The following is a 15,675-nucleotide window of genomic DNA, read 5'->3' as shown; positions in this document are numbered from 1 at the left end:
GTTCCTGTTTAGTAATTGCTGTTGGTAATTTAGACTGGGGCTACAGAGTTGTTAACTGTAGCACTGGTATTGCCTTAGGGCCAGCTACCGTTGGGGTGGAAATTCTGTAAAAAGTATACCTCTAAGCCATAAATACTCTCGGATGCAAGAGGGCTGGGTCAGAGGGATTGCATGGCTCAGAATAAACTCATCTAAAATTTTGGGAGAAAAAACTCTGAGCAAGGGCATCGTCTTTGGATATTTCCTCAAATCTTGAAAGTTTGATCTTCAGAAACACCCATCAAAACCTTGTTTCTTCATTTCAAGAAGTCCGTTCAATTCCAAATCAAGGCCCAAAAGTGTGTTTGAATTCACTTCAGACATTTATGGAATTTGTTAATATCTTGGTCTCTAGCATCGTAGGATCATCTCATTTTCTCCATGGTGGGGGTAGAGTGGGATGTAGTGTGTGGGGGTGGGTCTGTGTTGACCCTGAAGGCCTCATTCATACAACCTTGGGTCACTCTGCATAAAAATGAACATGAGCTCCTAGTTCTCCAAGAAAATCTTTAGAATGGAATATTTGAGATTTGGGGTACTTACTGACCCTCAGTCTCTGGACAGATATAGGTCTGGGGTAATTTACTAGAGCCAAGGTTGTGGATGCCAGGATTAGGGATGGAACATAACAATGCTGGTCCATGGGAAGTACAGCATAGAAACAAGGAGTAAGAACTGAAAGAGCGACTGTCCAAAGTCAAAACCAGAATTAGGAAGACTGTCCAGTAAAAATGATCTGGATAGCTAGAGAGGAAACTGGAACCATAAAGCAGAGCAAGTGCATGACTGGGGGAAGATGGAAGGCAGAGCCAAGAGGGATTCCCAGAGGCATGGGAATGGAACAACAGGGCTTTATGGGGTGCCAGAGATGTTTCCTGTGGGAGAAGAAGAAGCTGTTACAAACACTCTGCGTATTGGAACAATTGGAGATTGGTCTAAGTTGAATGTGTTTCACATAGTTTTATAGAGCAGAAGATAGAAAGGATAATGTTAGTCTATTTACCCCACAGTTTCATCTACATAATGGACGTCACAACATTTTAAAAAAATTTTTCATAAATGGTTTTGGAGAGATTTAGATTCATTAACCTTTAAAAGGAAATAGCTTTAAATTCCCTTCCCTGGCCAACTCAGTCCTTCCTCACGCTCATCTATAATACAATGAGGACTGGCACTAAAACAGGGAAATCCCATAAGAAATGAGGCCTGGCAGCCACAGTTCAATTTAATGCCTAAACATTATCAGGTTTTCTTCAAAGAAATGTCATCAGGGAGGCATTAGAAAAGCACTGGGCTAGCATTTCAGAAACTGCCTATAAAAATGACGCTATAAATTATAGTAATAGAATCCAAGTCAACTTTGAGCACTTACAAAACACTAGGCCTCAGCAATCTATACAGATGATCTCACTGTTTCCTCACAAAAAGCTTTTAAGATAATATAGTCCCCAGTGTATTCCCTATTTTATAAACGAGGAAGCTGAGGCACCAAGAGGCAGGTTCACACTGAGCCAAGCCAACTCTGCTTTTCACCACCACACAGGATGGCGCCCCCCATGCTGCCTGCTCAGCACCCTACGGAATCCAGCCTCCTAACATGATCAGTTGTCTAACATAAAAGATAATCACCATCAGTGCAAAAGATTGTGTCAGACATTCCCTTTTTATGAATGGTTTTACTAAAATAAAATACTATTAATTAAATTCACACACTTTTCAAATATCAATGACAGGTTTGTTTGTTTTTCTCACAAATTCAGCCTTAGTGCTGAAACTTGCAAGTTGTTTTGTTTTGTTTTTACAATGCAGATAAGCCTAAATATTTCTCCAAATGTAATGGTTCCATCGATTATCTTTAGATATCTTCCTGTAAAAAGGAAACTAAGATTCCAATGACACTGAATTTAATCAGCATACAATGATTTACAGAAAATTGTAGTATTTGAGCCCACACAGTTTTTATGTAAATGTTTCAGATTGGATTATGACAAGACCTCAGTGAAAAACAAAGTTGAGTGTCCTGAAAATACAGCAATTAATTGATTTTAACATGATAAATGAAAACTAAAGAAGCTCTTTTCATAAGAGAATAAGAATTATTTTATGCCTGCTTCAAGAAATCTATAGTCGAATGGTTGAGTAAAATATATAATTCATTAGAAACAGTAACTGTTTTTTTGTGTGTGATTGCTTCCTTTTTTGTTTTAGCATTGGACACATTCTACTCCAAATTTTTTATAATAGCTGCACAGTCCCGGGTGAAGTCATTAGTCTTTTGCATTTCAGAATAGTTCCTTTCATTCTTCAGGGAAGATAGTAACATTATGCCTTGATTTGCATTTTAAAATCTTGACATTAGGACTTACGAAGTATGTACTCATGCAGAGGTGCATTTGGGTGTTCCGAAGATTTCTCCTATCTCCATTTCTCACAGAGATATTAACTATTTTTTAAAAGACTGTATGTATGTTTCGTATTTATTTAAGTTATTCTTAAGAAACATGGGAACTATAAAATTCTGTATACTTATTCTTATTTATAGATCTTGTTTGGAATGAAAAGAAAACTACTTTAAAACAGCTCATTGTCTTATTCCTTTCAAATCAAACACTCTTTAATTTATAATTCATCTTTTACAAAGTTTTGTTATTTCCATAAACTCTGAATGCAAGAGAAATATGGATCATTTAATAAGGATTTTGACTATAAGTATGTGTACAAAGTACCCGGAATATTTTAATGAGGTTTCAAGATAAACTAAATTACTGAGAGCCAGTTACGTAATAATTATACTATTTGTCCTCTCATACACATTATGAAAGAAACTGTGATGTATATTGCTATCTCCATTTTATAATGAGAAAGATAAGTGACCTACCCAAAGCCATACAGCTAGAATAAAACCTCAAATTACCATTAAACTAGTCCTCATCATATCCCAAATATTTCTGCATTCTCACTGACACAAAACAGATCTTTGTATCAAATCGATCTACAAGAATCTGGAATAAAATGAGAATGAGTTCAGAATAAATGATAACAATTATAATGACACTGATGATATTTAAAATGTTACTATAAGCCAGGTATTATGTTAAGCATTTTATATGTATAATTTCATTTAATCTTAAGACTAGCATATGAAATAAGTAGTTTTATCATCTGCATTTTATAAGTAAACAGAGACAAAAAAGAGTTAAAAAACTTGTCTCACTCCAAAGTTAAAGATGATAATTTCCCCAGGATTAGACAAGAAAATGTATAGGAAAATTTGTCAAACTTAATTTTATATAGTACATTATAAACCTATTAAAATTGTAGTTATGAATCCTATAAAATAATGGAAATGTCTATGATATGAAAGTTAAAAGGATATACATATTTAAATGTACTGCATTATTAAAACTATATAAAAACAGGCTTAATGGAAAACTATACGAAGAAATGTATGCAGTAGGCAGAATTCTAAAACGATCTCCAATGACCCATCCCCTTGGTGAAACCTATGAATATGATAGAATTTCACTCCAATGACTTATTATGTTATATGACAATAGGATTTTTGCAGATGTAATTCAGGTTCCTAATCAGTGGAGTACAGCAAAAGGAAGACGATTGTAATTCCTTCTAATCAGGTGAGCTCATTTTTTTTTAAAGCTCATTTTTTAAAGTTTATTGGGGTGACAATTGCTAGTAAAGTTATGTAGATTTCAGGTGTACAATTCTGTATTACATCATCTATAAATCCCATTGTGTGTTCACCACCCAGAGCAGTTCTCCTTTCATCACTATATATTTCATCCCCTTAACCCTCATCTACCACCCCCCTCCCCCCTTACCCTCTGGTAACCACTAAACTATTGTCTGTGTCTATGAGTTTTTGTTTGTCATTTGTTTATCTTGTTCTTTTGTTGTTTGGGGTTTATACCACATATCAGTGAAATCATATGGTTCTCTCCTTTTTCTGTCTTACTTATTTCGCTTAGCATTATAATCTCAAGATCCATCCATGTTGTCACAAATGGTCCTATTTCATCTTTTCTTACCGTCGAATAGTATTCCATTGTGTATGTATAACACAACTTCTTTAGCCATTCATGTATTGAAGGACATTTTGGTTGTTTCCATGTCTTGGCCACCGTAAACAAAGCTGCAATGAACATTGGAGCACACGTGTCTTTATGGATAAATGTTTTCAGGTTTTTTGGGTAGATACCCAGGAGAGGGATTGCTTGGTCATACGGTAATTCTATTCTTAATTTTTTTGAGAAACCTCCACACTGCCTTCCATAACAACTGCACCAATCTGCATTCTCCACAGCCTCTCCAACACTTGTTACTATTTGTCTTGTTGATGATAGCCATTCTGACTGGGGTGAGGTGACATCTCATTATGGTTTTTATTTGCATTTCTCTGATGATTAGTGATGTTGAGCATTTTTTCATGTCTATTTGCCATTTGTATGTCCCCTTTGGAGAAATGTCTCTTCAGGTCCTCTGCCCATTTTCAAGTGAACTCTTACAAGGGGTTCTAGAAGACAGAAGAGATGCTCGTGATGGCCTGGAAGAACACCAACATCTGTGTTGTGAACTACCTTTAGAAGCCTCATGGCAAGGAATTATGGGCAGCCTCCAGAAGCTGAGAATGGTTTCTGGATGACAAGCTAGAAAGAAAATGAGGACTTTCAATATAGAGCCTCAGGGAACTGAGTTCTGGTAACAACCTTAAAGAGCTTGGAAGAGGACTTTGAATTCAAGATTAGAGCTGCAGCCCCAGACTAAACCTTGGTTCTAGCCTTCTGAGACATGAACAGAGGAGGCAGTAAGCTGTGCCTGACCCAAAACCATGTCTCAATTTTCTCATCTATAATGGAGTTAAAAATAGTACCTACCTCAGTGTTATTACAAGGATTAATGAGTTAATTCATGCAAATTGTCTGCAACAATGAATTTGTTATCTATTGTTATGTAACAAATTACCCCCAAAATTTAGTAGCTTGAAACAACAAACATTTATCATCTCACAGTTTTTGGGTCAGGAATCAGATTGAATTATCTAGATTCTCTATCTTAGGGTCTCTTCAAAGGCTAAAATCGAGGTGTTGGCTAGGGCTGCAGCCAAGGCTTGACTGAGGAAGCATCAACTGTCAAGTTCACTCACGTGGTTGTTAGCAAGATTCAGTTCCTCTGAGATAGTTGAACTGAGGACCTCAGTTCAATGCTGGCTGTTGGCTGGAGGCGGCCCTTAGTTCTTTGTCACATGGGCTTTTCCACGCAGAAGCTTACAACATGGCAGCTTGTTTTATATGAAACAGCAACCAAGAGAGTGTGAACACAATGGAAGTCATGGAAATCATGTTCTCTTTGTAACTTAATCTCAGAAGTGGCAGCCAATCACATTTCTTGCATTCTAATCATTAGAAGCAGGTTATTAAACTCAACCCACAGTCAAAGGAAGGGATTACACAGGAGCATAAATATCAGGAGGCTAGAATCATTAAAAATCATTTTAGAAAGCTGCTTACCACCAGATGCCTGAAACAGTAGCTCTCAATAAATGTTAGTCATTGTTGCTACCATTAAGTGTTTTTAAGAATAAGCACAAAAATAGTGATAATACCAAGATCCCATTAATTAATGTTTATTGAGTACTATGTATCAGACACTATCCTGAAAGGTAGGATACAAGATGAATAGGGCATGTATACTTACCTTTCAGGGAGCTCATGGTCAAGTAGTGGGAGGAAAAAAACCAAAAATGCCATTTGATATGATGGAAGTAGGCTTACGATTCAGTGGGGCTACAAAGAAAAGAGTGAACTGTCATCTTAAGAGGCAAGGAGATGTTTAAGCTAAGCCTTGAAAAATAAATCAGTGTTCACAAGATTGAGGAAGAATACTTCAGGCACAGAGAAATGTGTGGGTGAAGATAAAAAGGGGTCAAAAAGCATGACACATACGGGAAACTACTGGTTGAGCAGTGTGGCTGGAGAGTAACAATAAGTAAGTCTACATAGAAAGTATAGATTTCCAGATGATGATTCTTTCCAAATGAAAGAATTATGGTTTAGCTTAGAATGTAAATATGAAGGTTTAGAGGTGGGACATCTAGGTGTTGAAGTCTTGGAGGCAGACACATACAGGTTTCTAGCTGAAGGGGGTTATTTAAGTTGGAGAGGTAGACTTCAGAACCATTAGCAACCAGGTGTTAATTGAAATCCTGGGAACAGATTAAGTCACCTGGAGAAAGTGTATAGAACAGTTAAAGAATGGGCCTATATTAGAAACCTTAGAAAACCAATATCTAAGGAACAAGATAAGAGCACAAGAAAGATGCAAAGCAGTCAGAGGGTGAGAAGAACAATCAGGAAAGCGTGATGTCTTAGAAGTTAAGGGAATAAAGATGTTCAAGAAATAGAGTGGTTAACAGTGTCAAATGACACAAAGAGGTCAAGTAAGAGTGACTTGGTAAAACGTAGATTGTCAAAAGAAATCTAACTTAGTAGGCGAAGGAAAAAGTCCATTATTAATCCATACCAAAACTCTTTCATCCATCAGCCTTCTAAGATCAGTATTATTATTCTTAGTTTGCAAATGTACTCACTGAACCAGTCACTTGCCAAACATCACACAGCCAGTGGGTAATAGAGCCAACATTTGATCCCACCGCTTTCAGACCCCAAAGTCCATTTCTGAACTCTGAAAATAAACTAAAGTTTGGGTAAAGTTAGTATGGTAAGTTAAATGGTGGCCGCCAAAATGATATGTCTACATCCTAACCCTTAAGACCTATGAATATGACCTTCATTGGAAAAGGCATCTTTGCAGACATAATCAAGTTAAGGATCTCAAAGTGAGAACATTCTGGATTGTACAAGTGGTCCTTAAATCCAGTGACAACTGTCCTTACAGGAAACACACAGAGGAGAGATACACAGATAGAAGAGAAGAAGGCCATGTGAAGATGGAGACAAAGGTTAAAGTAATGCAGCCAATTCTGCCACTAGCTAGCTCCTAACCTTTGGTAAGTCACCTAACCTTTCTAAGCCTCAGTTTCTGCCTCTGCAAAATAAGGCATTTACTAATGATCTGAAAGGTCCTTTGCAGCTCTGTAGATCTTTGATTTTAACAGCAGATTGAGAATTTAAGCTCTTCCAAGGCAACATAAAATACATTTTTTTTTTAATTCATGGAACTATTGCAGGGACCCTATTATCTCCTTTCTGTGTGCAATAATACTGTCTACTCTTAAAATTCATTCTGTATTTTAGACTTTTATTTATAATGATACAGACTGACACCCAGTTTAGGATAATTACTGTGGACCTCGAGAAGGAATATATCTGCCAAGAAGAAGTCTTTGTGGTGAACTGGGCACAAATCCATAACTAGAGTCTAGAAGCCATTGCCGACTGAGGCCTTCCATGCACACTGAACTTCAGAAAAAAACTACAGACTGACCCTTCAGGCTCCTGCTATCTGAGTCAATCCTTATAAAAAAGTTATTGGTATCATCTTTCCACCAATGGGCAGAGACCTGCCCTATCCAATTGGAATTGTACAGCTATATCCTCATTTACATCTACACTGACCAATCAAAGCATTTCCATAATGACCAATCAGAATTTTCAAAGATGTCCAATCAGGAGAATGCTATTTGGACCAATCAGACTGTGTAAATTTGTATTCCTCATTTACATAAAAATAGATCAATTGGGAACCAGGGCAAGAACTTTCCCTATAAAAAGCAATCTCCCATTTGTCTCCAAGGAGCACACTTACAATTTCCACTAGAAGCTATTTCTCCAGTTTGGAAATTGTTCTCTTGCATAAAGTTTCTCCTCTTTCCACATCCCAGATTTAGGATTTTGGTTGACATGAGATTGGTGGCAGCAAACTTTTGTTGAGATTTCCAAACAACAGAACTTAATGCCCTAGATCAAATTTATTTTTAGTCACCCATCACAACTCTGTAATAACAAAATGCTATGAAAATCCTAAGTCTCTCAAGAGTCTTTGTAAAAACTAGCTTGAAAATATTACAATACCTATTTATTCTTGAACAATTTATTAGTAAAACTTAAAAGGCTATTCCCATCATATGGGTTATAGTTGCTCTCTAGACTTAAAATAAAAAACAAAACCATTAACTCTGAAGTGGGTAGGGAAGAAGGATGAGTCACAGTTCTATGACTTTTTATGTTTAGATGCAAAATGCACATAGCATATCTAGGGATCTATGTCAAACTCAGGTTTAAATGGTGGAAAGTTATTTATCTATTTACATGGTTCACAAAGGCTCAGTGTCTCTAGATAATTAATCTCTCTCTTTGCAGAAAGACCTGCTATTTGAGATTTTGACCATAAAACCTACTACGCCCTCCATGTGCTATCTCTAATTTTCTTAAAATCTCAGTTGACAGAAAAGTTTACTATACTCAGGCTTTGACAGCTTCAGAGAAACACTTCACTAGATTCTAAGGCAGTCAAGCCATACCTCCAAAGCAGAGGCCAACTCCCCAGAGTCTCCTTCAAAAATTACTCATAGCTCAGCTACTATTGGGGCCATAAAAGGCATAGCTTCAGAACCACAGAGTGAAGACAGAAATGAGTTCTTTATTTTTCTAATTCCACCAGGGATAGTTTCCATGTTATCAAGATCTCTAAAGCCCTGTAAAATATCACATTCCTGTCAACATCAACTTCAGATAAACACTCCTAACAGCAAAGTAGTTCTCAGCAACTGAAAATCATTTCTTTCTTTGAAATATAGCTGAAGCTTGTCATTCCTAATTCAACATTGATCATATTGAATATTTCTAAGCAATCTAGAAAGTTGGAGCCATGTATTAATTTACCAACAGTTTTTCCCAATTTGTACATGAGAGGTCTTTTGTGTAGGAGGGAGAGATTTAGCTTGTGAGTAAATCTAGTTGAATACACAGCATATCAAACTCTGTAAGTTTTGGTACCTATTTGTGAACATAAAAATTTTGTTCTTTATTTAAAATGTCCTCTGTAAGAGAGTCAAATGCTCATGATGGGGACTAACATGCAGAGACTCATAAGCTTTCCAAAAAGAGAGAAATTATGACCAGAAAAAAAATTATTTGGAGAAATTATATGCCATAGCAAATTATTGTATGTACACACTGAAAATTTTGAAATGTAGCTATAGCAAATGTTAAAGGTCTGTTGTCATATGCAAAAAGCAAATGATAGGGAACTTCCCAAAAGCAAATGGGAAGTATTTGTTAAATCAACTATACTGTAGTGAGAGTATAAATCAGTTTAAAATGTAGGTGAAATTCCTTGATAAACTGTAAATCACTTTACAAATAAACAAAAGTAAGAGCTATGTAAAGAAACATACTAAGAGGCATCATTTTTGAAGGGTGCTGGAGTGTAACAAAAGAGACTATTTCTGTAATCCTGCTGAGAAAACAAAATTCTAGTTACATTTTGCCTCTATGCCGTTCATGTTTCCACAAGTTCTTAAAAGAGAATTTTGTGTTTGGAAGAACCACATTAGAAACAAAAAGAGACAGAGTGAGGGAAGGTAAGAGAGATGATCTTAACTAATTATCTAGAATATTCATATATTACGTATATTTAACTGTGGAAAAGTGGAACTGTAAAAAGAACACTATAGTCTCAAAGCATGCTTGTTGTCTTTTCAATAAACTGACGGGAGTTGGTTACTGGTTATGTTAACAGCAGAGTAAAACTCTCTTCTGGAAATGTGTTTAAGAGAAACAAGTGTGTCTTATTGGTTTTATTAATCAAATATTAAATAGTTCACAATTTTTTTACTTTTGTATGTGTCCCAAAATCTTGTACAGTAAGTTCAAATCTACTGATGACTTCAACATCTCAATATCAAAAGCTTATTCTTTTATTCTAAAGATATATAACTTTCTTTAATGAGATCCAAGAAATAGATTCTAGATCCATAGATTTTTCAAAACTAGAAGTCGCTTTTTATGTCACTCAGTTTAACCTTCAACTGAAATTACGAATTACCTCTAAAATATCACAGGTCAGTGGGAACCCAGGTGTTCTTTGAACACTTCCCATGATAAGGGATCTCACTACTTCAGGAGATCTTCATTTAAATTTCAAAGAGTTCTGGTACGCTCTTTTAAAAATTCATATATTCACTTTAAATCTGCCTCTTTTTGATTTCCTAATCCCCTTCCATAGGAAAACCCCATAAATGTTCAGAAATGGCTATCATAATTAAAGCACTTGGAAGAGACTCTAGTACATAATAACCACTCAATAAAAGCAAGCTATTATTATTTTTATCGTCGAAACCCAAAAAACATTTCTTTTCTCAGACTTTCCATATCTAGTTTCTTCAAGGTCCTCTTATTAAGAATGTTTCAAAGACCTCTTTCAAACTCAACTTTAAGCCACGTTCGGGACACTCAAATTCTTTACAGAGAGGTTGAGAATCTGACCTAATGTGACAGGTTGCTAGTCTCTACCTCCATCTTTATTTTTTTTTCACCTTTTTTTTGTTTATGAAGGCAGCTTACTTCAACTTAATAAAACAAATATTTATTGAGTGTCTACTCTATACATACAATATAATCTGAATTCATCATACCAGGTGGCTCTTCAAATTACCATGCAGGTTTTCCTTTGCTCTTTCATAATCATTATTTATAAGAACTGTTCATCCATTTCCAATATATATCAAAATCCATTTTTATGCTTCATGTTAATTGGTTGTCTTACAAGCTGATACTATTCATTGGCTTTAAGAAAGCTTGACTATAATATTTATATTAAGAATATATTATAAAATTTATAAAATACAAATGCTGAATTTTTTAATAGGCTAAATCCCATTACAACCAAAGTCTATATAAAATATTTCAGGCTTCATTCTAATAATCCTCTGAGAAGATTTGAAGAATCAGAATCTTCAGGACAATAAAATTCCACTATAAAGAGAAAACTGGGGGAGTCCTATAAAGAATTTTTACTATAGAATATGAGTATAATGTATGTTCTTTGCTTTCTTTGGAAGCAAATGCATTATTGAGTTCTACATATTAACTTGGGATTCATTATCATTATTATCTTCAAGTTGTATTTTAAAGTATTTACTAGGGGAACCTCCAATCAAAACCAGTGGTAAAAAGGTATTTCTATTCAATTGTGCTCTACAAAACCAACCACCCCTCCCCATCAAAAGGAGAATGAAAAATAGAGACTACAGCTCCATATTTAATGAAGTGAACTTTGTACTGAAGCTGGTGGGAGGATGACAAGAGCAAACACATGTCTCTATTGTTAAATTAATTAAATAAGGAGGCCATTAGAAGGTGGTGGCTCTAATGCACAATCTACACAAGCAAACAAAAATCTAAGCTTGTAAATGTCTCAAGGTTAGCAAATGGAAATCTAAGGACAACCAATCACAAACAGCCAACTAGGCTATGAGCTACATCCAATCAACAATTTTCTTTCTTTGCGTCTGCGTCTTGTCTATATAAGTGTTCCCCTAGCTCCTGTCAGTAAAGCACTCCTTACCACTTCTGGTTTGGTGCTGCCAATTTGAACCAATTTTTGCTCAAATAAACTCTTAAATTTTTAATATGCTTCAATCTATCTTTTAACACTGTAGTCTAGAGCAGAATTATACAAAAGTCTGTCAAATGCTGTATCTTAAAACAGAGACTATATCTTCTTTTTAAGTGCCCATGGATCTTACATAAAAATGAACCAAATATCAGACCATCAAGAAAACCTAAATTTATTCAAAAATTTGGAAATAATGTGCATCCTTTCCTCTTATCCACCATAATAAAACTAGGAAATATATAAAAAAATATGACCAACAAATCCTCCCACCTGGAAATTAAAACTCTTTCAAATAATTTTGGATCAAAGTGAAAAAAACAGCCCAAACTGCACGTAATTGAAAAAAATGATGGTGAAAGTAATATAAATCCCTACAATTCTCCTTCATCTGCTTCTCTTGTGTTGCACATTCCATGCAAATCTGCTGACTGTTTTATGAGGACGCATCTAGGAAGACTCTAGTGTTCACCACAGTCAGGGAAAAACCCAGGGAAACAATCAAAATCGAAAACAGAAACTTACACATTTTCAAGCAGCAGACAAATTGTGACTGGCAGGGTTTGTCATTGAAATTAAAATAAGATCCTAATTTGATGGTTGGTCATTCAATAAAATAAACACATCCACACAGTCAAAAATGGAGGAGCAAGATTCATCTGAGCTCAAAAGAAAAGATGCTACTTTACTCCAGGATCATTCCCCAATAGACAACAATATATTCACAATTGGAAAATACCCTCTGGTTCCAGCACATACAGACTAATATTTCTGTCCTCACTCTAAATCAGAACCTATGGGATTTAGCTATATCTGAGTATAGATTTTAAAATATAATACTAATTACATTGTACACACATACACACATGTATCCTCAAGAACTCACATTACTAAGCGTGAACAAATGAAGTTAAGTAATTAATTATGCAATCCAAGAAGTTAAAAAATACATTTTTTAATTTAATGAGATAAAGAAGAAAAACATTGAATTGGTAAGTAAATCCAGAAGCTGGTGCTTTGAATAAAGCAATAATAGATTACTCACTACAATCTAATCAAAATAGAAAAATGCCAAAACACAAATATTCAAAATGGAACTCAGAAGGAGAGAGATAGCCAAGATATACACAAATTGTAAAAATGATTTCTTCATTCTATGCAAACATGTTTAAAAACCCAGATGAAATAGATGATTTCATTTTTTTTTCTTTTTCCCCTTTATTTCTATATCCCATTCCCATTTCCCTTACCCCTTAGGGATCCAATCTCTTGTGTTTAATATTTACACTTTTGTTTGTACACACATATGTCCTTACAAACTGTGAGTTCATGTTTTATGTGTATTCATTTCTAACATACATAAATAGTATTGTACTGTACATTTCCCTTCTGTTTCTTAAATGTTCTTTTTTTAAGCACCAAAGTTTCTAAGATCCATTCATACCGCTTTGTCTATAACTAACCAGGACTTTTCATTGCTTCATGCATGCATTCATCACATTTTATATATTTTTCTCTCCACTTACATGTACCCAGATTACTTCAATTCAACACCCACACAGCTAAGACTATAATGAACACACTGTTACATGTCTACTAATGAATATGTGTGAAAACTTCATATAAATATCAGGTAATAGGTATGCATTTCCTTACTCTCTGAGGAGTGCCTTCTCAGAATGGTTGCATCACTCTGTACTCTGACCAGCAACGCCAAAAATCTTTCTGTATTTCCATATGCCTGCGAAACTTTGGCATTATCTAGCTTTCTTATTTTTGTCACTTCAGTAGGTGTAAAATGATAGCTCATCATTGTTTTAATTTGCATTTCCCAACTTTTTACATCTTTTCATATGTTTCTTTTCTTTTAGGATTTCCTCTTTGATAAATTGCCTGTTCATTCCCTTTGCCATTTTTTCCATTGGGAATGTTGTTTGAGAGCTATTCCTTTTCATTTTTTTTTAAATTTCATTTTATTGTTGTAAGAATATTAACATGAGCTCCACCCCCTTAACAAATTTTAATTATACAATATAGCATTGTTAGCCATTTCAAAGAGGTAGTAGTACCCCCATGTTTACTGAGGCATTATTCACAATAGTCAAGATGTGGAAACAACCTAAATGTCCACTGATAGATGAATGAATAAAGAAAATATGGTACATACATATAATGGAATATTCAGCCTTAAAAAATAAGGAAATTTTGTAGTATGTGACGATATGGATGAAACTTAAGGACATTTTGCTATGTGAAATAGACCAGTTACAGGTGGCGCTATTCCTTTTAACAGATATTAGCCATTTGTTTGTTTGTTTTTAATTGGTTTTAGCAATTGCAAAGATAGTTTTTTCCTTTTATTATCTCCCCACAAATCTTTTCCATGCTATTTGGGTTTTTTCCCCTTAATTTTGATGTAAAAAGCTTCATCAATATTTTTGCTTTATGATTTGTATGTTTTCAGTTTTATTAGTAAGACATTCATTGTCCTGCATAACAAAGAAAATAGTTGCCTTTTATATTAGGTCTTTGATCTATCTAATATCACCTCTGTATGTGGTACGAGTTCAGGATCCATTTTTACTTTTCTCCATAAAATAAGCCATCACCTAGACTACAGCTCGTCCTTCATGGGGCCGTGTTTGTGATATAAGTCATCATATATTCATAGGCCTGTCTCTGAACTCGCTTTTCTGTTTAATTGGTAGTTCATGTTTACACACTACCTTTAGAACGATAGCTTTATTGTAGGTATTACTCATCTTTTATAACAGTGACTTAGCTATTCATGAACCTCTATTCTTCCAGACATATTTTAAGTTTACTGAGTTTTTCAAGAAATTCAACCGGAATTTTGATTGGGATAGCATTAAGTATATAGATACAGTTAGAAGGAGTTTATATCATTTTAATACTAAATCATTTTATCTAAAATCATAGAACATCTCTCCACTTATTTAGATTATCTTCTATGGCCTCTTACTACATTTTTCACATTTTCTCTAAGTAGGGCTTGAATGTTAATGGTTAAATTAATTCCTCAAACGTTTCATGATTTTTACTGCTTCAAAGACTGAAATTATGAAAATAAGTATTTCATATATTTTCTAGTTTGTTATTGCTACTACTGATTTTTAAAAATTAATCGTTTGCCCAACAAGTAAGTTCTCTTTTCAGTTGTTATAATTTGTCTATAAGTTCTTCTGTTTCCTAGGTTTACAATCATATCATCTGCATAATTTTCTTTCTTAACTTCCATCCCTTCCAAATTCTTATTTCTGTTTTTACTCATAGCCGTGGCTAGAACCCCCAGCGATATGTTAAAGAGTATTCACAGTAATAGTGGGTATACTTGTTCTGTTCCTATTGGGAGACAATTATCCATGAATATCTTGTGTTTCTGCTTGTCTTACAAACAGAGACACTGACTGCTTTTCCATATTCTATTTTCAATGATGTCTGTATCCAAAGCAAAAGGCAGGTTTGCCTTTTGGAAGAAAGGGAGAGTGTATTCCTCCAGACATGATAAACTATTTGCATACCCCAAGCTAGTTCTGGGTTTCTCCCCTGCAACATAACTGCCGTTGTTTGTGCAGGTGTCACCTGGCCCTCTGTATGTGACTCAGTGGGAATTTAGGCTTGGGATACTGGCAAAAGGAAATTCTGATACTCTACATCTACTGCTCTGAGTAATAAAGTTCTTCCTTTCTGAGGCAGGAATCCCCTGTATTCCACCATGAAATTGATCAACTGTAGAATATGCCTACATTTGGAATACTATACACCCAATAAAAAGAAACACGATGCTCAAACACATGGATGAATCTCACAAGCATGATGTTGAACAAATGAAGCCAGACACACAAGAGCACATGCTTTATCTTTGCAAGGAAAAGTAGCCTATGATTATTGATTAGAAGTCAGGATACTTGTGACCCTTGGGGTGTGGCATGTGGGGGCTGGTGGGGAAGTGGTAGCTGGAAGGACAGAGAGCTTCTGACCTTATGGTATGTGTTTCTCATCTACCTGCCATTTACACAGGTG

Source organism: Rhinolophus sinicus, linkage group LG01, assembly GCF_036562045.2.
Source record: "Rhinolophus sinicus isolate RSC01 linkage group LG01, ASM3656204v1, whole genome shotgun sequence".
NCBI lineage: Eukaryota > Metazoa > Chordata > Mammalia > Chiroptera > Rhinolophidae > Rhinolophus > Rhinolophus sinicus.
The sequence above is the reverse complement of the archived record's forward strand: the minus strand, read 5'-3'. Positions refer to the sequence as shown.